The sequence below is a fragment of the Panulirus ornatus genome, chromosome 56 (genome assembly GCF_036320965.1).
Source record: "Panulirus ornatus isolate Po-2019 chromosome 56, ASM3632096v1, whole genome shotgun sequence".
NCBI lineage: Eukaryota > Metazoa > Arthropoda > Malacostraca > Decapoda > Palinuridae > Panulirus > Panulirus ornatus.
In genome coordinates this window covers 14,002,556-14,028,195 of record NC_092279.1, presented here as the reverse complement: position 1 = coordinate 14,028,195, position 25,640 = coordinate 14,002,556, and the positions used below count along the sequence as shown (strand labels likewise).

Sequence of the window (25,640 nt, the reverse complement as noted above, 5' to 3'; positions counted from 1 at the left end):
AATGAGACAAACTGTCAGGAATGCTGACGCAGAATTGAGAGCGAAAAGTCTGCGTTTCACAATTATCAAACGTTTACGTTTCGCCACTGGAGCCGACGTATTTTTTTCAAACGTCTCGGAGTATCTCTTTATCAAACGTTTCGGAGCACATCACTTTATTAAACGTTTCGGAGCATCTCCCTTTACCAAACGTTTCGGAGCACCTCACTTTAAGAAACGTTTCGGAGCATCTCACTTTATTCAACGTCTTGAAGGACCTCCCTTCAATAAACGTCTCGGGCACCTCACTTCAATAAACGTCTCAGAGCATCTCACTATGGTTGAAGCAGATGGGTCCTGAGTAGCGGGTTGAGGGAACCAGTCATTATTTGCCCTCCTGACATATACCATGCACATAACATATACCCATGTAGAAAGTCGGTGGCACGCAACGATAAACAACTAATTAAAACTAATGTAATTAACACTGGTCTACTTAATGACCTCTGATCTTATTCCCCAACGAAGATTGAAACGCAACTCGGAACTTACCCATCTGGAAGACGGAGAAGAGAAAACGGAGATAACAATCACTCCGTACTTAATTAATGCTGGGATTCGCACACCAGAAGCCTCCACGTCTTGTCTAACCCCATGACGCTGACCATCATTTGGCCTCGCGGATACCATAAGGCTTGGGCATATAGTATCAAAAGTCTTAAGTACGCATAGAGAAAACATATCAGCGACCAGTCCTAATAAATATAAATGACATGACTTAGAATAACCATACAGTTCACATTTTTTTCAAAGCCAACCCCCAATTTTCAGTTTCACGATGGCAATACAAACTAACGACGCCAGCTGACGCCAGTGTTGGGTGCGTCAGTACCATGTGAACCCGCGTTGGCTGGATCACTTGGGCTTTAGGTCTATTGACAGCCAGGGTCACCACCATAGGCCCATTAACCTCAATCTAGAACCACCAGTCGCAAAACCATGTACGCCCCTCTCAGGCGTCCTTAGATAAATCGAGTACCACACACACACACGCTCACTGTTTAAATGGCCCTACGTACGCTTGTTTACACAGCTTCTCTCGTACATATGGTAAGATAAGGTGTGATTAACCTTGTATCGCCGAAGACAATAACATGGTGGTGCCTGTGTCTGTCTGCTGGTCGACATATAGACAAAAACACGTGATTTCCTTTGTACAGGCGAGAGAAGAAGTGTACATACGATCGTACATGTGCCCATATACACAGATCTACAGAGCACCCGAGCGTCAGACGATGATAATGATTTAAAGTCAAACCGGCTCTCCGTCAAACGCCTACGTCATCGTTCTATATCTTGGTACAAAACTTGTGGTCGACGAGTTCAGCTGTCACTGGTTTGCTGGGCTGTCTCTCCCCCAACCCCTCCCCCCAAACGTCTGGGTCTTCCATTGGACTTGCCACAGAAAGTTTTAAAAGTTTTCGCCAAAATACTTCCCCGAGACTTCTTGTAACTCCAGGCAACAAGTCCTGGACGCTGCATGCCCACAATATCCTTCTCCCAACACGCCCACTCTACCTCCATATTAACTCTGTATATTCTGTAATATAACCCGTCACAAAAGCCTCTTGCCTCACGCCCGCTGTACCTCTATGTTACTCTGTAAATTCTATAATATAACCCGTCACAATGGTCTCTCGCCTCACACCCACTGAACCTCTATATTTCTCTGTCTATAATATAACCACTGAATCATTTCCGTGAACCGGTTGAGCTGTGCACCTGGCAGTATCTTCCCTCTGCATCAGGAGGATGGGGACGCCTACCAACCGACGTCCCATAAACTTTTACATCTTCGGATTCACTCTGAGCCGTCTGTATATTTTCCCCAGTATGCTTTCATTAGGGCTTACGGTGTGATGTCCGGGCCGAGCCTTCACAAGATTCGAGGCTTGTAACGAATGCTTCGAACTCTATTTTAAACGAGATCTTATCGCAACTAAAGTTCTTGGAATCCATCTTGCTGTCTTCTTCGACACCATCACTGCTCCACCCCTGGTCATGGGAAAGTGGTCATTTTTCAATCTCTCTCTCTCTCTCTCTCTCTCTCTCTCTCTCTCTCTCTCTCTCTCTCTCTCTCTCTCTCTCTCTCTCTCTCTCTCTCTCTCTCAATATCTACGTTTTGGACGTGCTTGTGTACTAATTCTTAGGGCCGGTAGCAAACTGTTTAAAGGGATACGTGTGCTTATCCCTCGCAATGATACCACCCTGTAAGTTTCTTGAGCAGTTTGTGGAGCAGTATGGCTACACTCTAAGCAATTTTATGGTGGCACTCAGTTACGGGAGCAGGATGTGGCACAATAGCAGCATGTGGAGTACAAATAACTTATGGTGATCCTGCCATACGTGACCTCTTGAGTAAGGTGTGGCGTTTTCAAGCAATAAAAGAAGTCCTGTCCAACCTCTGAGCCTTATGTGGATGTTCCTAACAATTGTGGTATCATGTGGCATCTTTACCACAGAGAAAAAAAAAAAGAAGCACGACGGAAGACCCTTAGGTATGAGAGGTCTGGCCTCTGCCCTGGTTCTTAAATTGGTTTAGGTCAGAGGCCAGGCTATCATATCGAAAGGTCATAGCGTCGTATTCAAGCAGTCTCGACACCTACAGGAAAAAGGGGTACACGCCATTTTTTGAACGGTGTATGTGTGAATGAATGTTCTACACTATGATATAGCAGGCTATGAAGTGTAGCAGCTGCATAAGAGACACAGACACCCACCACCACTACCATACATCACCACTACAATATTACTGGGGCTATATATATATATATATATATATATATATATATATATATATATATATATATATATATATATAAAACCCCCCCAGCCCAACCTACTCATGTCACCACTACAATATTGCCTTGGCTATATATATATATACAGCCCTCAGGCCCCTGTCAGCTCCTGCAGACACCTCTCATGATTCACAACACCCGCATACCGGGCATCCAGCACTTCCCTCACCCGCCCCTGTTACCATCCACCCCTCCACACACACACACACACACACCACCCTTACACTCATCCCTACCAACGACTTACTACTAGCAGTATTTTCCCCCAACAACCTCATAGTTCCAAGTATTACACTTAAAGCCCCCCCCCCCCCCGCCTATATCCCAGCACTTTTATCCAGCCCAACAGTGGTGTTACCAGTACCCATCAACATCCCCACAGAGCCAAACTGACTACACCAGCACCCATCTACATCCCCGCAGAACCAAACTGATCACACCAGCACCCATCTACATCCCCGCAGAACCAAACTGATCACACCAGCACCCATCTACATCTCCGCAGAACCAAACTGATCACACCAGCACCCATCTACATCTCCGCAGAACCAAACTGATCACACCAGCACCCATCTACATCCCCGCAGAACCAAACTGATCACACCAGCACCCATCTACATCTCCGCAGAACCAAACTGATCACACCAGCACCCATCTACATCTCCGCAGAACCAAACTGATCACACCAGCACCCATCTACATCCCCGCAGAACCAAACTGATCACACCAGCACCCATCTACATCTCCGCAGAACCAAACTGATCACACCAGCACCCATCTACATCTCCGCAGAACCAAACTGATCACACCAGCACCCATCTACATCTCCGCAGAACCAAACTGATCACACCAGCACCCATCTACATCTCCGCAGAACCAAACTGATCACACCAGCACCCATCTACATCTCCGCAGAACCAAACTGATCACACCAGCACCCACCTACATTTCCGCACAACCAAACTGACCACACCAGCTCCCATCTACATCCCTGCAGACCCAAAATGACCATCCCACCACCCATCTACAACCCCGCAGAATCACCCCCAAACCCATCTGCACCCCCGTAGTACCAACCTGGCCACCCGCAGCGCCAACCCACACCACCAGACCCTCCCGGGCCACTCCCAGTACTTAAAACATTTTTCGCGTCCTTGAAGGACATCGTAAGGATGTCGACTACCTGAGGTACGTTTCGTGGGTGGAAGGTGTTTCTCCTCTTTTTTTCGCTGTAGTGTCTGTCCTGATCTCAATAATCCATTGTTATCACAAACTAGTTTCTGAGTAAGTGAAGTGTACGCCTAACGTCGCATACTCTAAATCAAAGGTACTAAAGTAAATACCAAAGTGCTTACTTTTCGTATTGATCTCTATACAGCTGTTGATATATGACCACATTTTTCCACATCCAAGTATATGACACTATACTCCTAACGAACTACAACCATTATTCACGACGGGAAATCTATCGGTGATGGATGTGCTATGTCTGCAAGCAATATCTTCAGCATCATAACAAAGATTCTTCCATTCGTATCTCACAGTGTCTTCCTCTTGCACGACACGAACACCGAGAACAAGGGGCAATCGCTGATATAATACGGGATGGACCTTACCCACCAGCCTTGCTGCCACGGGACGGTGACGGCACAAATTATTCCCAGACACATGGGTAGGGCCAACATGATATTCCATTCTAACCACGGGACAGGCAAGAATTCTACCACCATGGACGCTACTGCACCTGCCGCGTTAAAGACAAGGCACCGGACCCGCTAGACTAAAACTGCGAGACAAACATAAAGCGGCTTCTGGCGTCACTGTTGTTGTTGTTATGTTGCGAGAAGAGGGTGACCACGGACGTTACTACTGCTGTGAGACATGGACACGGCCACCACAGACGCTTCTGCTACTATGAGAAAAAGACTGGGTCACCACAGACGCTACTGGTACTATGAGACGTGGACACGGCCACTACAGACGCTCTGCTACTATGAGAAAAGGTCAGGGTGTCACCACGGACGCTCCTGCTACTATGGTTCATACAAGGACAGGGCCACCAAGGACTATACAGCTGCTTTGGAACAAAGACAACATCCCCGAGGACCTAAATACTACAATAAGGCAAGTCATAGGGTCACCGTGGGCGCTACTACAGCAGGGGTACAGAGAGAGACTGGGGTCACCAATGGTAAAGGCGTGGGATGAAGACCTTGCAGCACCACCGCAGACGCTCCAGCTACCACAGCACAGGGGATACGAACCATTAGGCGCGTGTGGTATGGTCAGTCAGGTATACACTCTCAAGCATCCTGTCCGCCTCGCTCTCAAAGACCTACATTCCCCCCGGATGCAGAGCACCCAAGTTTTGCTCCATTCCTCGTTGACAGTGTAGTCTCCTGCTGAACTTATGGCACCCGTGCATTTCAATTACACCCATTTGCATAACATGCACCGTCTCTGTATCTGGGGCGAGGTTATTTTAGTGCGGAAAATTGGATGCCATTCTTTTCACAATTTTTTTTTTTAGTTACGAGTATAATATCAAATAACTCTCGCGTCACCGGTTTAGCGAGCAGAGTTCGAGTCCTTTAACCTATCCCAATAGCTTTGATGTTCAGACAAAGCGCACTGTAAATGGTGTTTGTGCGTTTCATGGCTTAGCAATATCATCGGTTCTAAAAGGGGATGGAGGCAAACAACAGCAGGGGTACGGGTGTTGTTCGCAACAGCGATCTGTAAAGTGTCGACACCGCTTGACCACGACTGTGTACAAAGCTTTAGAGTACGATGGCGTGACCCTCTGACATGAGCCACTGAAGGGTCAGGTCAAGTGGCCGAGTCGTCTCACCTCAGGCGTCGCGCCGTCAAGCTCCAAGGTCGTATGGTCGTGCCCAAAGGTCGTATCGTTGTGGTCAAGGTGTCACGGGTTCAGAGGAGCCAATCCATCCAACATCCTCCCCGTTGATCACGACGGATCAGTTGCTGCTGTACACGTCTGGGATCAGCAGCCAGATGAAACAACGGCTGCCACTGTAGGTGTGGGGAATTTATTGCTGCTGTGGGATAAAGGTTGTGCCACCATGGACGCTACGGCTCCAACGGGAACAATTAACACACACACACACACACACACACACACACACACACACACATCGAGGACGGTCGGCTACAACCATTGTTCGGCTGCTGCGTCACTTCCGGCCCCGACCTTCTCTATGCACACCACATGGGATGCTCCTCTTCCTCCTGTTATTAAGGGTTTCCTCCTCTTCCCTTCTTGTTCCTCTCACCCTCATCCCATAGCAATGATGATCACCCTGGGCTAAGGAAGCTAGAGAACGGGTCGCCCATTCCACGCCACGTACCTACCACTCACAGATAAGTCCTAGTTCCTTGATTCGACACCAGGAAACCTCTGAGAGGCACATATACTAATCTACACTTAACAACGGCTCCCTACAGGCAGGGAAGTCTTGCAAAATTGTAGCCAACAAAATCAAAAAGTGCTACATACACATTAAGGAAAGATATAAGTATTAAGTGCCCGAGATTATTCAGGGCCTAACCTGGAAGTCTGGGAAACCTGGAGAACCGTCCGGGCAAATACTTTAAATATTGGTAATATAATCATACCTGATGACCTAGACTTGTGGAGGGTACTTAGCCGTGCTGGCCGCGGCCTCAAACAACCTAAGTGATCAGAGAAGCAACGCTGCAGCTCTGTGGGGGATTAATGAGCCTACGAAATCAGAGTTAGGAACGCATTACATACAACCCTGTCTTCCCCAGCTTCTCAGTCAATAGTAACATTCAAATGCCCCAAATCATCAGCCCTTGGCAACAGCGCACCAACCTTGCCCGTTACCAACTTCCATCACAGACCAGACAGGTCCAGTAACGTTTCCAGCGGACCCTCTCCTTAATTCACACTGTGATATGTGCCACCGTCTACCACTTCCAGACTCCTGTATTTGCCGAGTGGAACATGCTCGACATGGGAAATGTAAATGCAGTGAAAAGATTTTCACCAAAAGTCGAGAGAGAGAGAGAGAGAGAGAGAGAGAGAGAGAGAGAGAGAGAGAGAGAGAGAGAGAGAGAGAGAGAGAGAGAGAATCCTGAAAATGTGGATTAACAACACAAAATCCCATACAGGATGTTCAGAACCGTGAAGCACACAAATGTAACATACAATTCTGAATTATCTAACACCTGTCATAAAAAAAAATTGTATCCACTGCACAGCTGATGCAGGAAGGCTCCCGTGAATACATGCTTTGTGCAACGGCACATCGTTTCTGTACAACAATCAGAACAAGATTAAACCTTAATCGAAAATCATAATAAATGACGTAACTTTTCGTAAACCAATAATAATTGTGGACAAGTGGCTGTGGTTTCAGTACGTTACACATGACAGCTTGAGAATGCCTGGCGCAACCTCGCAAATGCGAGAAACGGCGACCAATCATGGAAAGTAAAACAAATACATGAATAAATGCACAAATACATCATAATAAATTCGAGGCTTTGTATACTCTACCCGTCCTGGCATCCATAGTGACAGATTACCTTACGACTTTACTAATATCAATATTATAATCATTATATTACGATTATATACTCAGTTAGTAGTTTCCATACCTTTCCGTACCTACTTCATCATCAATGGCTGAGGCTCCTCGGTGGCTTTGCCTTACGTGCCGCAAAACCAATGCAGTCACCCCAATTTCATTCACAGCTCACAGCTCTATCTGGGTCTAATGTGACATACCGAATGACGTACAGTTATTCGCATCTCCCACGGGTATATAAAGCAGCCGAGTACTACACAACAGAACTCACCATTTGTGTCTCGACTTGCTACTGTTCTCTGGGGGAATTCAGGTTTCTTTACGCTATTATTAACACTGTCAGTTCTACGGGGAAAGCCAGTGAACCAGTCATGCAAATTTCATGGTCTCAACTGTCTTTGTCTTCACGAACAATGATTTAATATATATATATATATATATATATATATATATATATATATATATATATATATATATATATATATATATATATTAAATACTTGGCTCAATGCTGGTGGTAAACCAAGTATGTGTAAACACTTTCTAGGAATATTACATAACCACATTAACGGAAAAAAGAAAAATACAAATCGGTATACTAAGGCCTTCAAAACTTTACGAATTCATACTAAAATTTTTAAATAGAAAAAGCCATATAAACATGACCCCAAAAAAAAATTGCAAAAATCAAACGATTGAGTTCGTTTTTCTTTGTCTTTTCGTCACAGACGTTACTTTAAGGACTGGGAACAAATTTTGTGTCAATTTCATTGGGAGGTGGCGGGGCGGAGGGCCGCACTGGAGAACCACAGGAAGGCGACCACAGCGGCCTCCACGGGTAACAGTTATACCGTGACACAGTTAACAAATCACCCCAGCAGCGCCTTGTTACGCACACATCCGCACCGGAAACTGGCATCAGATATATAACATTCACACACGTAAATTCCCACTCGTTTTCTTTTTTTTATCATTAACTTGTTACTTTCGGTGTTTTAAAAGTCGAGAAACTTAACTTAAAATGACGGCAACTTGAACCTAAACCGGACTGTTATTACCGTACCCCCAGATATGTATTTGTACCCAAAACCTTATAAATTTAAAGCTTTTCCCCTCGTACCCAAGATTTCCTTTTTATGTTAGCGAGACGGCACGACCAGCTGACAGAACGTTATTTATCTATTTTCTCCCTCTGGGGATAAGAAGTTTCCACATTTGTACCAGAGGGTTCAGTCAAAAATAATCACGATTATCCCATAGTCTGACGGTGTTTGCTACGCTCCCGCAAGACAAGCTGTACTAAATCTACAAAAAATCTGTGGAGGGCAAGTGGGTCACGACCAAGGCTGTTCAAGACAAAGACGCACTTTTAAAACAAAAGAGCCAACTAAAATTACAGCCACAATAAATAATACCCACAACCTGCAAAAGCTAATATATTCTCGACGGCTGCGCCACAACACTTCGAATGAATCACCTGCAAATAACGCAGCACGATAATCCGTCCACAAGACGGTTTATTATAGACCAGCGACATGCTTGCCTCAACCTCTCCTTGGCTTTATCGTACGAACAATGTACAACATCACTCCTCTGGATGATAATGCTACCCCCCTCCCCTGAGAACTTCCCTACGTGTAGTGGCTTACACCTCCGTGTAATTTTTACCCCTTTGTACAGTCACTTTTCCCTTGGGGTAAAGCTACTTTCCCTTATAGCTACGAGGACTTTGCACCCTGGAAAACAGCCACTCAGGGAAGTCTTGACTCGACCTTCCTCCTCCTTCCCTTCTCACTCTCTGGCTTCATCTTCCTCGCCCCCTCTCCCAACAGCCCTCCAATAAACCACCCTACAAATTCTTAAACTTCAAAAAACCTTTCCCTCCAATCAACGAACAAGGTTCTTTTTTCTTTTTTTTTTTTTAGCTTCATCTCCGGCCACTTACGAGTGTTGAAGTCATACCTGAAACCATCTCACACCCTCCGTGTCATAAGAACGGTTAACCTTACTCTTTCCCAATAAAACTCAGCTACCGGGCAAACCTTTACAATCTGTCTATGTGTTCCATACACTTATCCTCCACATTTTTGTTTCCCATTTTTGTACTCTTCCTTGTACCTTTCTTTTCTATTTTCTTCTTGTCATTAATCAAGTTTTGTTCGATAAGCTACGGCCAGTCACTACGTTTTCCACCTCCTAAAGAACACTATTTCTTCTCAATCTTTTCTCATTAAAGCCTCGTATCAATTGGAACTTCGGTTCATGACTAGAACCTTCAACATAAAAATAAAGTGACTTTCATCCTAGGTACTGGGACTTGCACCCTAATGTCCGCGGACTTTTCGCGAGTGTGGTAGTTTTGTCCCACTAACATAATACCAGTCACCTCTTCGGTGCAATGGCTCAACTCCCGAGGTGAAAGCAATTAGCATATACAATACAGTGGCTCCCCTTAGGCATGATCACCTGACCTATTACTAACTGTCATTGAACTCCAATGCCGAAGTTAATTTTCGAGAACTAATACTAAACTGTTCGACCCATGGCTACCGACGCTCATCCCTTGAAGCACAAACAACAAAACCCTTTACAAGTGTAAATAATTTTTGTTGGTTACTAAAGACTGGCTGGGAGCCACACGCTATATCGCCATGCTATAAAACACAAGACACAAGCCGACGGCTGGATTATTCATAAGCGTCAGAAAGGCCGGCATATCCACCCCCCCCCCCCCACTTCCAACGCCCACCCCGGGACTCCCAGGTATTCCACAACAACACGAACGTATCGCACCAAGACTAGTGGTGCCACCTAGCTGTACAAAAGCTCTCTTCCTACATGACCGACAAAACCTAATGGGACAGGAAATAAGAGTTCGGTAAGTTTATATGTGGTCCAGAGATACGCATACCAGACTCGGCTCCACCGTCAGACATACGTGAACTATTTTACTCAAAGGTATGTTCATGGAAAATCTCGAACCTCTAAGGCTTGGCAGACATAATTTTATTACCCTGAGGATTTTTCGTAAAAAAAAAATACACCTCTCAAACGAGCAGCTTCGTGGAAGTGTCTAACAACTCCACACGATGCGTGATCGACGTCTGCTGAACCTGAGCTGACTCAATAATTGTGTCACATCAAAAACGGTCATAATACATCAATACTCAGCAGGATAACCGACCAGAAGTTAAAGTTCAGGTAATAAAAGCAAACGAATGTATTTCGCGCATGTCAGTGGCTTCTACCATAGACAGAAGTCCTCAGCGAGGCTAGGCCTCAACAGAGACAAAAGAAATAAAAACAAAAGTTAAAGGGTGGAAAACATCCCTTATAAAAAGTGTCAGGTCGCAATCATCAGAAAAACATGAAAGACTTAAGGGTTCAAAGCTTAATTAGCGGTAAAGGGGGATGGCATCACAACTGAATTCAAACAGCAACAGACCACTGGATCCTAACGAGGCTGTTTGTGATAACGACTCATCCCTAAGCTGCCAACAGCCACAATGAAAACTTAAGACAACTGAAACCATGGAGGGGTCACTGCACGTTAAGCAATGAGCGATGAACAGCAAACCGGTCCGGTAGAAATTCAGCCGACCCCTGAAAAGGGTAAAACAAAATACAGTGTCTCAACGATCAAAAGCATTGCTGCTAATGGAGTATCCTTGCTACCCGTTCATCTTTATCGTCGTATGCGATACTGCGAACACGAACTGAAGATATGCTGTAATCTTTTATGGCTGACTCACAATTAGCAACGACGCTCATCTCCATACGACATAAATCTAAAGACGGACATCAATATTCCAAGATGGTACCACATGATAATATAAATCTAACATAAATTCCACCTCGTACGATGTGAAGCACCAGAGTAAATCAAGACCGGAGCAAAAACCAAAAACACGCCGTCAGGACTAAAAAGCTGTAAAAGGAACGTTGATTATTTCCGTGTGAAACTGTTAAGATGACCTACCTCACCTGCTGAACAACCTCATGACTTCAGAGAAGGTAGCAGGTCGAATACCGAGAACAATAACCAATGACAGCCCTTTAAAGCAACAGTATAATCCTGCCTGTACTGAAGACTGTGTACTCTGCAGTTTCTTCAGTTCGTTAGGGATGGAGCGCGCGCGCATGTGTGTGTGTGTGGGGGGGAGGTGACGATGGCCGTGTTGTTCCTGGGGTAAACATGGCCGCGGCAAGAAGTGCGTCGTCCTTCTAAGCAAGGCGACGGGTTCGTGCAACGGTATATCTCTCCGCCAACATTCCTGCGGCCACCCATGGTCCCCACACGATGGTTATCCTAGCCATCGCTTGGTTACGTAAAGGAACAAACCCGGCCGTATGATGCATATAAATTCCCTTCCAGCAAGCAAAAGCGAGGACAAAAAAAAAAAAAAAAAAAAAAATTGCTAAAGACTTTTCTCAGGAGAGGGAAGACGGTCGGCCAGCGGAACAGGCTGGTTGTAGTTACACAGATATTGTGATGTCTGGCAAACTAAGGAGAGTAACTCAAAAGGAGAATCACATTTACACACCCACGAAACACCATCAACATACGAACGAAGCTTGAAGTTTAACTCAATGCCGCCTAGCAACCACACCATTTTAATCCAGTGGGCAAAAGGGACGATTGCCAGAGCCCATCTAATGTATTAAAAAACAAAAAAATATTGAATTCACTCCTAACATATTTGTCAAATGACATCAAACTGACAACGTAGTGTCTTCTCCAATAATTATTTTCTTTGTAAAAAAGAAAAATATATAAGGCGTTAACCCCTAAATATTATATATATACTGATTATATATTTTCCTTATTTATTGGTAAAGACCCAAGCTGTGCGAGATAACAGTCTCACCCATCATGATGATGGATAGAGTGTAGCGGAGAGGAAGAGGCGGAAGACGGAGAACGGAATTACTTAACTACCTGTAATTAGTGGTTTTCTGGTACCTGCACGTGGACCTGCTCAACCCAATACATCAAGACTTGCTGGTGGGCCTTACCCTGTAGACCAGCAGGACCAAATGGATAGAACATCCAAGTGTAGCCTACTATAGATATGCGCGTCATTACAGAAAACACTTGAACTAAGAGAGCGAGAGAAAAAAAAAATAAGGGTATATCACAACAATCTTGGTTGCATTATGGACATTTCTATTTGCGTGCATGCCAATGGTGAGAGCGCTGAGCAAAAATGGTTGTGTTGCTCAACAACCACAGACCGGGTTCACTGCTTTGAATGCAAATTAGTTTCGTGACATTTCCTGCAGAGCGAGGGCTGGCTCTCACAGGTGGTGATCAAACGACTGGGTCTATACGCGGTCTATTGAAAATGATTGCGGTGTATGACGCTTTCTTGTCGCATCACCTTTAGGCTAAACCTAACGAAGGCAAGGAGTATATGAAATATTCCTCAGCTGGTGTTTTACGAGATGCCGATTCTGATTATGAGCAAAAAGTATATATTCAAAATGATCCAAGTTAGAAAGGCCAAACATTATATACTACCTTGGGATTCACGTGAAGACAGCCCTCACACTGATCAACTTGCTGTCATTTTTAGATATCTCGAAGCTGCCTGTGGAGCAATCCTTAGTCTGCGTAAGTGAAGTGTCTTCTGTAAGTTAGGCTCAACATACTGGAATGAGGAGGCCAAAACTACGACAATACAAGTATAATGTCTGGGAATGAGGATTAGATGAAGCAAACCTCGATGACTTCGCAAGTATGGGCGTTCCTTGGGGTATTCCTCTGAAGGTGTGGGCAAGGATGCTGCAAACTCGTACTGTCTCTCTAGCTTTTTTTTTTTTTGGCTTTGTTTTCTTCAATGACACGACGTCGGCACAAGGAAATGAAACAGACTCGAAGGTAATGTCCTCCTCATTTCTGATCAAAAGAAACTTGAGTGACACGCGTTACTTGTGTCGCGCCAATGCTTGTCAGAGGTTATGAAAATATCCTGGAAATTTTGCTAGAGATATCAGGAGACTGGACTGCTCCAAGACCATAAGGTCATCATACGAGTCGGTGTCAGTAGGAATTTCTGCAGAGCGTTGGAATGTAATCTTGCAGTGCGTCAACAGCAGCAGTAAAACTCTGTAGGCTGTGCAATTCGGTTGCAAAGCTGTAGGTGGTGTTTTGACATAACTCGCATTCTGTCCGGCACCAATGAGACAAATGTGATGAATATGAATATGGTATGCGCGTTTCAGGAATAAAGTGTGTTGTGGAATGGCGTCGAGTTCCCCGTCGAAATGTGCAACCACCTGACTAATGGTCATGCAGACGCAGAGAAAGCTTACAACATACAGGCGATATAAATACTTAAAAGATCCCACAGTGACGACCTACCATAACCTTCAGCTCACCTCCATCTCACCTTCAAGTCAAATCTGCGTCGGGAACACGGAGGCAACAGGGTAAAGTCAGATAACCTCAGAATTCCTACACGAGCCATGCACTTAGTCAAACTGAAACATCCAGACGAGGCCATCATATGCAGTACCAGGGCTGCATACTGCAGAATAAAACGATGATGATCACCAAACCCTTTAGCTGGAACGTTGTATCTTGGTTGTATAAGTATGCCAGCGTACTGGTAAGATCATTTCTTGACACAAAACAGGAATCAAAGGGTAAAATTTTATGCCTCTGGAATGACAAATAGCAGCCCTGCACTTGCTGATGAACGCTCAACGCGAGTCTCGGAAGCTAAGTTTAGCTAATTTCAACACGCCAGTAAGTTTGATGGCTTACCATAAACCACTGCGACGATGTCTACTGCCAGCGTATAGCCGAAAGATAAAGGACGAGAAGAGAACATACATAAATGTACCATCTTTGGGGAAGAATGTTTAGAGAAAAAGAGAAGGGCAGAAAAATGACAACTGGAAAAAATTGAAACTAGTGTTCAGAGGAGCAGGGTGAGGATGGGGTTACTAGAAAGTAATTCTGGGAATGGGAAGAATAATTTTCGGAATAATAAGAATGAAACTAAATATAGGATATGCATAGCTAGAACTGATATCGGGAAACCATCAGAGACACATAAAGTACCACTTAAAGTACTGAAGGTACAAACAAGAAAAGCAATATGGTGAAGGGAGAGAGAGAGAGGAGTCAATTACTCTTGAGTATGAAGATATTAGCTACGCACTGTTACTAAGCTGGTGTGGAAGGTCTCGATGATCGTATGAAGGTCAATGTTAAGTTTCAGCCCCAAGGAAAATGCCACAGTTCTGCTTAGTAAAGACAAATGCCATTCCAGGGACAGCAAGGTGTTGAGATCCACCCAGAAACATGCAAATCTTCATTCGAGGGGAAAAATATTGTCTTAGCTATTGCTGTTCAGTTCACACGAGGCAGGGATAAGAAGATATGGATGTCGGAGTGACACACAACATGGACTACAAGACCCAATGGACACAAACTTGCTTACACATAAACACAGGAAAAGAAGGAATGAAGAGAGAGAATAAAAAAGTGACCCTCCTCGCTCTATACCGGGGGTAACAGAGACTAAAGATTTCGACAACACTACATGGACTCGTACAAAAAAAAGAACAAGACAGAATAACCACAAAACCTTTACCTTACGGACACTTCACGCTGTTTTCGGAGAGTTTCCTCTTATCACAGCTGCTCGGTCAAGTGACCAAGCTTCCCTTGGTCAGGGCCTGGTCTACTAAGCTGTTTGATGCTGCACGTCTCATGTTTGTATATGTTGTGCAACGTGGCTGATCTTGTACACCTTGGAGGAAAACAAAAATGCTGATGTAATACACACACGACTGTAACAGTCTCGGACAAATGTGACCATGGTGTCACAGCACACGAAGTGAGTAACATGGAAATAACTGGTACAGTGGGAAAGTGGACCTACAATTCCCTAATGACAAACAAATCGCAACATGTTGCTGTAAACATGGCGCTTTCTATTGCTTCCACGGTACAATCTTCGTCCCCCCCCAAACGAAATTCCACTTGCACCTCATCTGTCTCACATTCCCCCCACTTCTGTCACTGGAGCAAACACTACCTTGTGCTTCGTATCATCACCATTTGCATATGATAACAGAACTGGCATTGAAATGTCAACATGTAGAAGACTCAGAAACAGCAGTCTTACAGCGGTCTACGAATATTACAGCATAGTTTCCGATGAGGGAAGTTTCAACAGCTTCAAGTTCCTATTCTGGAATAAACATTGCACGAAATACAAGACGCAAGCGAACATTATCATATTCCATAACAGTAATGTAAAAGATCTGATTACCTTACCTTCCAGGAACACGACAGAGCAATCGTTGTTTACTCTAAGATGACAGAATTTCGAAACGAGAGAGACACCTGTCTCCATACAGGGACACTGTTGTGAGATACCTTCACCCTTCAGACAAGGTAAAAGTGTCGAGTTAGAAAGTGTGACTCTTCACAGAACGACACCGTCAACAATTTAAACTGCCCAGTACGACTGAATCAAGACTCTCTTCACGGAAGAGCAGGGAAGTAGAATGGATAATCTACCTACACTATCATTCCATACTAGGACAACAGACATGGAAGCTTCAGGAAACTGACACGAGCGAAAAGTACAGGCGCTTTGCAAGTACAAGATAAGTGTAAACATCTGGGACCCGTTCATGTTCAGTCTTCGCAAAGCGGACGGACAAATGAAACTATTCAAAGAAGCAAAACTGATGCCATCATCTGATTCTGTGCTATTCCTAGCTAGTTCTCGGTAAACCCTGACACGCTCTCGGTTTGGAAAAATTGTCTACCTACTTGTGTAAATTACGTAATCGCATACAAATATCAACAAAGAACTATATAAAATTAGCTGCACCATACTTGAAAGAACTGCTGTTTATGGTAATGTGATATATATATATATATATATATATATATATATATATATATATATATATATATATATATATATATATAAAACCAGGGAAGTGGGCGCAGTGTGTGCAGGCTGTAGATATAGCCTGGGGGGAAGTCACGTGTTTGTTCGTCTTTCCCCCTCCATTTAAGAACCGCACGTCTTCCTTCCTAGAAACATGCATTGGTACAGCCTAGCTCAAATAATGATGACTGCTCTACCCCCAACTAATGTCCTCTTACTTGACTTTTACTATTTCTAAAGTGGTTGAATCCCTATTCATATGCATTTCCTTAAACATGTTGAATCTCACAGGCTTCTGTCTGATCACCAGCGTGGCTCTCGAAAGGAAACCTCCTCTAGTGATAACCTTTCCTTGGCTATCAAAGTATGGTTACCCTTTCTAGGAGACTTAAGAGAATCCTTGTTGTGACCCTTAACATTTCAAAAGCTTTGGGAACGGTATGGCACCTCCAAGCTTCCTTCTCCTAGCTTTCCTCCCACACTCTGTCCCTTCATACTTAGTTTCATCTCTGGTCGATAGAGCTCCGTAATGTCGATGGAGCAATCTCTCGAATCCTTCACGGTCAACTGCTGTGTTCCTTCAGGTTCCATCCTATCCCCAATACTCTGCCTCTGAATAATTGATTTCCTTGTTTATAGATAATCAGATAGGCTCATACTATGAAGACATTACTCCAGTATCTTTCAAGCTACCCTAACCTCTTTTGCCCGAATCTGTGTTGTCTCGTCAATTCCTCTACAAACTGACTCGAACAGGATATTCCAGTGGGGTAGACATAACCTAGTTACGTTTAATGAAACTACAACCCAAGTTGTAATCTCTCTCCCTCTCTTAAAAACCACTCATAACTTTTCCATCTCTTCAGATGTAACCGCACTTCCACCACTAAAACTATTACTATAACATCTAACTTAACCTGGACATCACTTATCACGCAAATAGCTGTCTCCATATAAGTAAAACTGACAGCCCTGTTCCAATGCCGTAATTTTATCTTTTCCTTTGACCAGTTTGCTATTCCAGTTACATACAGATTAGATCCGTCTTTGTATGGAGTACTGCTTTCGCATCTGGGGAGCTTATAGCTCTACGTACTTGGTAGCTGGAACAGAATCCAAAGTTAAACTTGTGATAAACTTCAGGTAATCCGACTCAAGTCTCCCAGTGTATCTGGATCTCGGTATTTGACCCACTTGCTCTACTCCGCAGTTCTGATTCACTTTCCCTCCTTCACAGATATTACAGCTCCCAGCGGCTGGCTCCTTGTGTGCCTCCACTAAATTACGTATCTAGGCAAGCTATTGCGTCACACGATTACTGTGTGGCCGTTGGCAACTCAAGGATGGGCAGTTGTGATATCAGCTTCTTACCCCCCACACCGCAAAGCTCAGAAATCTTTACCTCTTCCTCATGTCCTTCGTAAGAACTACGACCAAACCCTTTTTGTAAACAAAGATTTTCCACGTCCTTCAAAAGTCTTCGCATTTTATTCTACTTATTTCTCCTCTTTTAACCCTCTTCATATTTCAATTGAGGTCCAGCCTCGATGTGGACATTTGACCGTGACTGGAGCGTAAAAAAAGAAAAAAAAATGCAACCATCATGCTGGGAAAGTATGAGCTCTCCTGCTTCCCTAACAGACGACTCCGTAATTAACATGGCTGGCAGAATGAGAGACGCTAGGGTAGGCAGAGAACCCCAGCAGCGGCGTCAGGTAAACAGTAGCCCCCTCCTCCCCCGTGCACATGACTCACACAGCTGAACTTCCATGTAATCTCTTGACTCAGCCCAACACACGAGAGCACAGCTCCTTAACGACCCAAGCAGGTTCGTGGGTGTCGCCACCTGCAGTGTTGCCGTAGTGCGTGACAGTCCCTGAGCAGCAGCAGCAGGTAGGGTAGGAGGGGAGGCATGTGAGGGTCATAAAGCACGCCAATTCCTGTCTGGTGACATACTGGACGACCCGACACAGTCTCACCCGCCCTTGTTTCCACTGTACTCGACCGACAGTAAAATATCTGAGATTTTATCAGTCCATAAAACCATGATTTCTATTGAAAATATATCAATTGCATCAAACAAGTTACATGAAACTTAAGAGAAAAATGCAACGTGCGCCCAGCTCTGAATACACTACTGCGTCGCACAAGGTGACATCCTGAAACAAACATACACTTATTACAGAAGGTAACTTCACTAACCTTAGAGTAGATGCGGCACATGTTCACGGCAGGGGTTTCGCACAGTGCGACCACAGCCCGATCTGGGCCTTGGCTGATGGGTTGGGTCGTTCTTGGAGTTGTTGAAAACCGCAGCCCACAGGCCCACATAGACCCTACAGCCTGGCTTGCCTGGTACACTTTATACATACTTGTCAATACCCATCTTAAACTTCTCCACAGTGCATCTCACCGTAGTACTGATGATTGCAGGTATAGGTGTTGAATATTTCCCTGGGCCCAGGAGGTTTAAGGTATTACCTCTCTGCTTCCTTCTCTTTGTATATGTTGCACTTTTGCATTTCAGTCTGGAGTTTGATGGATATGGCCACAGTCTGTTGGTTGGTAGGATGAGGTCGCAATCTGCTTGTCGAGTGGATGAAGCCACAGTCTGTTGGATGAGACCGTAGTCTGTTTGTCTGGTGGATGAGGTCGCATTCTGTTGGATCCGAGTGCGTATATTTCTGCCACCGGTGGTTACGTGGGGCCTGCCTACCTACTAACCCTGCCCGAGCTTGTCTCTGCAGGTTTGTACCCACCCGTGAGGCGAGCGTCACACGCATACCCCGCTTCTGTCGCACCCACCGAGGTACAGGCCAAAATGTATGTACAAATATAACAGCATGTCTTTTATTGGAACGGCCGTAGCATACTCTACAACCTGCAGCCGGCGCAGCGTGAAATTCGACGACTAGCACGAAAGAGAACACGTCGCTTTAACCTAACGACAACTATTCGAAAATGTGAGTTTAATCAATTGCGCTGAGCGCAGCGAATACTAAATTCCGCTCATATTTCTAGCCACGCACATTATGCAGTACTTTACAAATATATTGAGTTTCGGTATTAGGTATATTGTATATAGTTACATCATGGTATATATGATTCGATGTGGGGCTCCTGCCTTTAAGATCTTACTCAGGAAACATAGTTTTCCAGAAATCCAAAGACGTGGGATTTCGTTTTTAACGGCATGCCTTTACAAATCCCTGGAGGTATGCCTTACCTTGCGTGGACCTAACGTCGGTCTCGAAGCCACACTTTTAACTCCGAAAGCTTGGCCTAAAGCTTGCGCTACGTGGTTTCCTCTGCTTCATTGTGCTGTCGGAGGCTGAAGCCCTCGAGGCCTAGGACCACCACATTCTGGATGACGTGCACACCCTGCACATACATACACTAGACATTTCTAAAATTTTCATCAACATGATCCATGTATTTCTTATGTCCGTAAGCGTTTTAAACAACTTTGGGCCCTATGTGTTTTGTTTTCAACAAAACTGATGGCACTTTTTGTGTTAATACTTCTACAAATCTACCACGGCTGCTGCGCCTATAAGGAAGTATTATTCTCAGTGAAGGTTGAGAACCATGCTTTCTAGAATTTCCCGAGAGTAAATCATTACCTCTCCCCTCTACACTCCTGAGAAAACAGTCTCGGTGTTTTCCGTCGTTTCCAGAAGTTCAGATCCTTGATGGGGTTGTGTGGGTCGTGAAAGATCTCTGCAAACTTTCCAACTCTGTGGTTTTAGCACACCACAGTATCATATTTGGGAGAGTATTAGCGCCCTGGAAAGCGTCATCACTGACGAACCGTTAAATCTAGCCTATCGTCTTTTTCTCGATGCAACTGTTGCTGTTTTGTCTGTTTTAGGATTTCTCTCACTACGTTTTATTTGAAATCTGTAGTAAACACATGGATTGTAGAGTACTGCTAAAGAGAGCGTAGCTATCTTAAGGGTCTTATGTAACCAAATAATGAAAAAATCCTATGCGTCGCCGAGGACTTGCTTTCACAGGAGGTAATTTTAACCATTCCACGCTCGTGTGACATCGTGAGGAACACGTAAGGGCAATGGTATTCGCACATATAACTACCTACCTTATCAATCTGATATTACGATCATGATCATAATAAATCAAAACTAAACTGAGCATTTTCGTGTGACTTCATTAAATGCAACTCTTAACATAAACAATCGATTCATCTACAAAACTCTGATATCTTGTCAGACCTCCCGGATCATATGGCTGACTCGAGGACGTCGACCGTAGTGAAAGGAACCAATTGGATGATCAAGTTTCGCGGGCAGTAAGAGAGCTGTAGCCCGATGGATATTTGCCTGGTGTTTTCTAAATGATATAGGTGTGATATAGGGTAGTGTGTGGTGGGATGAAGAAGTAAGAGTATTAGTGAAAGAGAAGAGAGAGGCATTTGGACGATTTTTGCAGGGAAAAAATGCAATTGAGTGGGAGAAGTATAAAAGAAAGAGACAGGAGGTCAAGAGAAAGGTGCAAGAGGTGAAAAAAAGGGCAAATGAGAGTTGGGGTGAGAGACTATCAGTAAATTTCAGGGAGAATAAAAAGATGTTCTGGAAGGAGGTAAATAGGGTGCGTAAGACAAGGGAGCAAATGGGAACTTCAGTGAAGGGCGTAAATGGGGAGGTGATAACAAGTAGCGGTGATGTGAGAAGGAGATGGAATGAGTATTTTGAAGGTTTGTTGAATGTGTTTGATGATAGAGTGGCAGATATAGGGTGTTTTGGTCGAGGTGGTGTGCAAAGTGAGAGGGTTGGGGGAAATGATTTGGTAAACAGAGAAGAGGTAGTGAAATCTTTGCGGAAGATGAAAGCCGGCAAGGCAGCAGGTTTGGATGGTATTGCAGTGGAATTTATTAAGAAAGGGGGTGACTGTATTGTTGACTGGTTGGTAAGGTTATTTAATGTATGTATGACTCATGGTGAGGTGCCTGAGGATTGGCGGAATGCGTGCATAGTGCCATTGTACAAAGGCAAAGGGGATAAGAGTGAGTGCTCAAATTACAGAGGTATAAGTTTGTTGAGTATTCCTGGTAAATTATATGGGAGGGTATTGATTGAGAGGGTGAAGGCATGTACAGAGCATCAGATTGGGGAAGAGCAGTATGGTTTCAGAAGTGGTAGAGGATGTGTGGATCAGGTGTTTGCTTTGAAGAATGTATGTGAGAAATACTTAGAAAAGCAAATGGATTTGTATGTAGCATTTATGGATCTGGAGAAGGCATATGATAGAGTTGATAGAGATGCTCTGTGGAAGGTATTAAGAATATATGGTGTGGGAGGAAAGTTGTTAGAAGCAGTGAAAAGTTTTTATCGAGGATGTAAGGCATGTGTACGTGTAGGAAGAGAGGAAAGTGATTGGTTCTCAGTGAATGTAGGTTTGCGGCAGGGGTGTGTGATGTCTCCATGGTTGTTTAATTTGTTTATGGATGGGGTTGTAAGGGAGGTAAATGCAAGAGTCCTGGAAAGAGGGGCAAGTATGAAGTCTGTTGGGGATGAGAGAGCTTGGGAAGTGAGTCAGTTGTTGTTCGCTGATGATACAGCGCTGGTGGCTGATTCATGTGAGAAACTGCAGAAGCTGGTGACTGAGTTTGGTAAAGTGTGTGGAAGAAGAAAGTTAAGAGTAAATGTGAATAAGAGCAAGGTTATTAGGTACAGTAGGGTTGAGGGTCAAGTCAATTAGGAGGTGAGTTTGAATGGAGAAAAACTGGAGGAAGTGAAGTGTTTTAGATATCTGGGAGTGGATCTGGCAGCGGATGGAACCATGGAAGCGGAAGTGGATCATAGGGTGGGGGAGGGGGCGAAAATTCTGGGAGCCTTGAAGAATGTGTGGAAGTCGAGAACATTATCTCGGAAAGCAAAAATGGGTATGTTTGAAGGAATAGTGGTTCCAACAATGCTGTATGGTTGCGAGGCGTGGGCTATGGATAGAGTTGTGCGCAGGAGGATGGATGTGCTGGAAATGAGATGTTTGAGGACAATGTGTGGTGTGAGGTGGTTTGATCGAGTGAGTAACGTAAGGGTAAGAGAGATGTGTGGAAATAAAAAGAGCGTGGTTGAGAGAGCAGAAGAGGGTGTTTTGAAGTGGTTTGGGCACATGGAGAGGAATGAGTGAGGAAAGATTGACCAAGAGGATATATGTGTCGGAGGTGGAGGGAGCAAGGAGAAGAGGGAGACCAAATTGGAGGTGGAAAGATGGAGTGAAAAAGATTTTGTGTGATCGGGGCCTGAACATGCAGGAGGGTGAAAGGAGGGCAAGAAATAGAGTGAATTGGAGTCATGTGGTATACAGGGGTTGACGTGCTGTCAGTGGATTGAAGCAAGGCATGTGAAGCGTCTGGGGTAAACCATGGAAAGCTGTGTAGGTATGTATATTTGCGTGTGTGGACGTGTGTATGTACATGTGTATGGGGGGGGGGGGGTTGGGCCATTTCTTTCGTCTGTTTCCTTGCGCTACCTCGCAAACGCGGGAGACAGCGACAAAGTATAAAAAAAAAAAAAAAAAAAAAAAAAAAATATATATATATATATATATATATATATATATATATATATATATATATATATATATATATATATATATTATCCCTGGGGATAGGGGAGAAAGAATACTTCCCACCTATTCCCTGCGTGTCGTAGAAGGCGACTAAAAGGGAAGGGAGCGGGGAGCTGGAAATCCTCCCCTCTCGTTTTTTTATATATATATATATATATATATATATATATATATATATATATATATATATATATGATCAAATAACTCCAGAACTCCAGGGGGATCCTGCAGCTCGAAAGCTGCATTACAATCAGTAGCAGGGAAAAGATGGAACTCCTTTGAAGTGAAAGGGTCTCCGACGATATTGTATTCCGAAGACAAAACCTCGTCAAATGTGTCTTTTCAGTCGAGGCGTACCCACACGCAGGCAGAAACCGGTAAAGCGTGTATATATATATATATATATATATATATATATATATATATATATATATATATATATATATATATATATATATATATATATATATATTATATATATTACCAGTTCTTTTTCAGTTCTTATGTTTCCCACAGTTGCCAAGACCCGCGTCTTCCTCTGACATCTCCGTTAAAGAATCTCATACACTGACCTGATTGATCTGATTCCTTCTAATGCTTCTTCGGTAGTGGAAAATACAGATGACACACTTATTCACAAACAAAGAGATACTTACGCGGGCTGGATGGAAACAATCGCCGACCGGACGTGACGATCGCCGATAACACGGTTGACAAACCAAAGTTTTGTGTCGCGTAAGCCCTACCGATATAATGAGCACCATATTTAACGTACCAACACGCTAATTATATATATATATATATATATATATATATATATATATATATATAGTAACCAGTGATACCGCACTCCGCCTGCTAATGGTTACAACACGACTGAAGTCACTTCGCCAAGGCTGTATCATCGTCAATTAACAGAAGACAGTAGAGTCGGTATACTTCTGATTGTACTGCAGAACTCGAGAATGAAAAAGTCCTAATCCATGGGTCCTGGGGTTGAATATAATAATACTGCAATTACATAACGTAACCCGTCCTGGCCTCGATGTTACCTACTTAACCGAACGAACAGCTAGGATAGATGAACATCTAATGGAGTGTATCGGCTCCATATGAGCTTTGCTCGGCATCACAATCTTCTACTACAGGGGATAGTTTATGACCCAACTTTAAGGCTTGTGAAATCAGCAAACGAGTGCCTGTTTTGGGGGTGGTTTGCCTAGAAAGCACATGAAAAATGAAGGCAAACTCCACCCCACGTCCATGACACCAAGCAAACTCTCCTCTCCCTGTCGAGACCCACGCCCAAACGTGATAATATTTTCCCCCCTAGTTTGCGATGACGTTATCTCTCCCGTAATCAGATACCTGTCCTGCCAGCTGATATAACGACCTCACTGCCACTATCAATTCACTTGTGCACAGTCGAAAGACCACAACCATAATAACGTCCTTTACACAACTCCTGCGGCACGACTATACGACCTTCAAGGCTTGATCTTTGACCTGAAACTTATGGGTTCGGTCAATTCATCTGGTGACACACACACATATAAAATACTTCTTCGCTGTTTCCTTCGTAGCGAGGTAGCGCCACGGCCAGACGAAGATAGGTCGCATTTGTTCTCATACCCTCTCTACTCATAATGCACCAAAACTCTATTCAAAGTCAAGCTTATACTGGTCTCCGCCCGACCATTTCATACGTCCTGGTTGAGCTCAAAGACAACATCACTCCCTGTATTCCACGCCAGGGATACATGGACAGCATTCTCTCCCTCTAGTCCCCAGAGAGAATGAACAAGCACCAACAACAGTTTGACCACATGGCTATAAAGAGATTTGACAATTTCAAAAACTACAGCTTTCGCACGGTCACTGCATTCAGCTTTGTTAACACAGCATCAAACTCCATCTTCAGACAGTACACCAACTCAGGCCAAAGGATTTTTTCGAATGTATTTCTTCCTCACGTGCTTACGCTGTAGTACAGCCAACAAGTGCATTCACTGTTCACAGTTCATCGAACGGGATGTTCGACACACATACGAAGACTGAGGCATGAAGGAATGGGTAGGTGCAACGACTTACGGGAGGATGGGGCACGACATTATATAAGTAGCAAAGTGAAGATAATTTGTTGACGAACAGGAAAGAGAGCTAAACAATAAAGCTTAAAAGCTCATAATGTAATATATATATATATATATATATATATATATATATATATATATATATATATATATATATATATATATATATATAAAGTCAGGAACAAGGGAAGTAATGAGGATTTAGTAGAGCTCTCACCAGGACGGACTGGTAAAGAAGTCCAGGTGAGCAATACAAAATGATTAATCTTCCGGAGAGATAAGAAATCACATCTTGCTTTCCTGATAACGGTCGCTGATAACGACTCACCACAACCAGCTAACACAATTCCTTATTAGATAATGAAGTCTTTGGTCAGTTCATCTTCGCTCACCACAACCTAGGAAACAGACAAGGCTACGGCCGCGAGCGCTTCCCTTTGGGTGAGTATAATCGATCAAAACAACCCAATCGTACGAGACGCCGTCCCCTGAATGATCCTTACCACCACAGTAGGTCTGTAAGTCCCAAAGAATAACGTATTGACGACGACTGTAACCAGTTAGTCTAAAAGCTCACTATATCGATCAGTGACACACACACACTCCCGGAGCTTGACGAGA

At 44.0% G+C, this 25,640-nt stretch overlaps 1 protein-coding gene across 2 annotated transcripts in view; it reads right to left on the bottom strand.

Annotated features, from left to right (window-relative positions):
- The window catches only part of Crk (Crk proto-oncogene, adaptor protein), a 115,076-nt gene that overhangs the window by 66,686 nt on the left and 22,750 nt on the right, over window positions 1-25,640 (bottom strand). Inside the window, exon 3 of one of the 2 annotated variants that reach the window (XM_071693877.1) lies at window positions 15,019-15,177. The exons of the other annotated variant lie outside the window; for it this stretch is intronic. The gene's annotated coding sequence lies outside the window, so the exon portion shown is untranslated. The remainder of the gene's footprint in view (window positions 1-15,018; window positions 15,178-25,640) is intronic. 2 annotated transcript variants of the gene reach the window in all.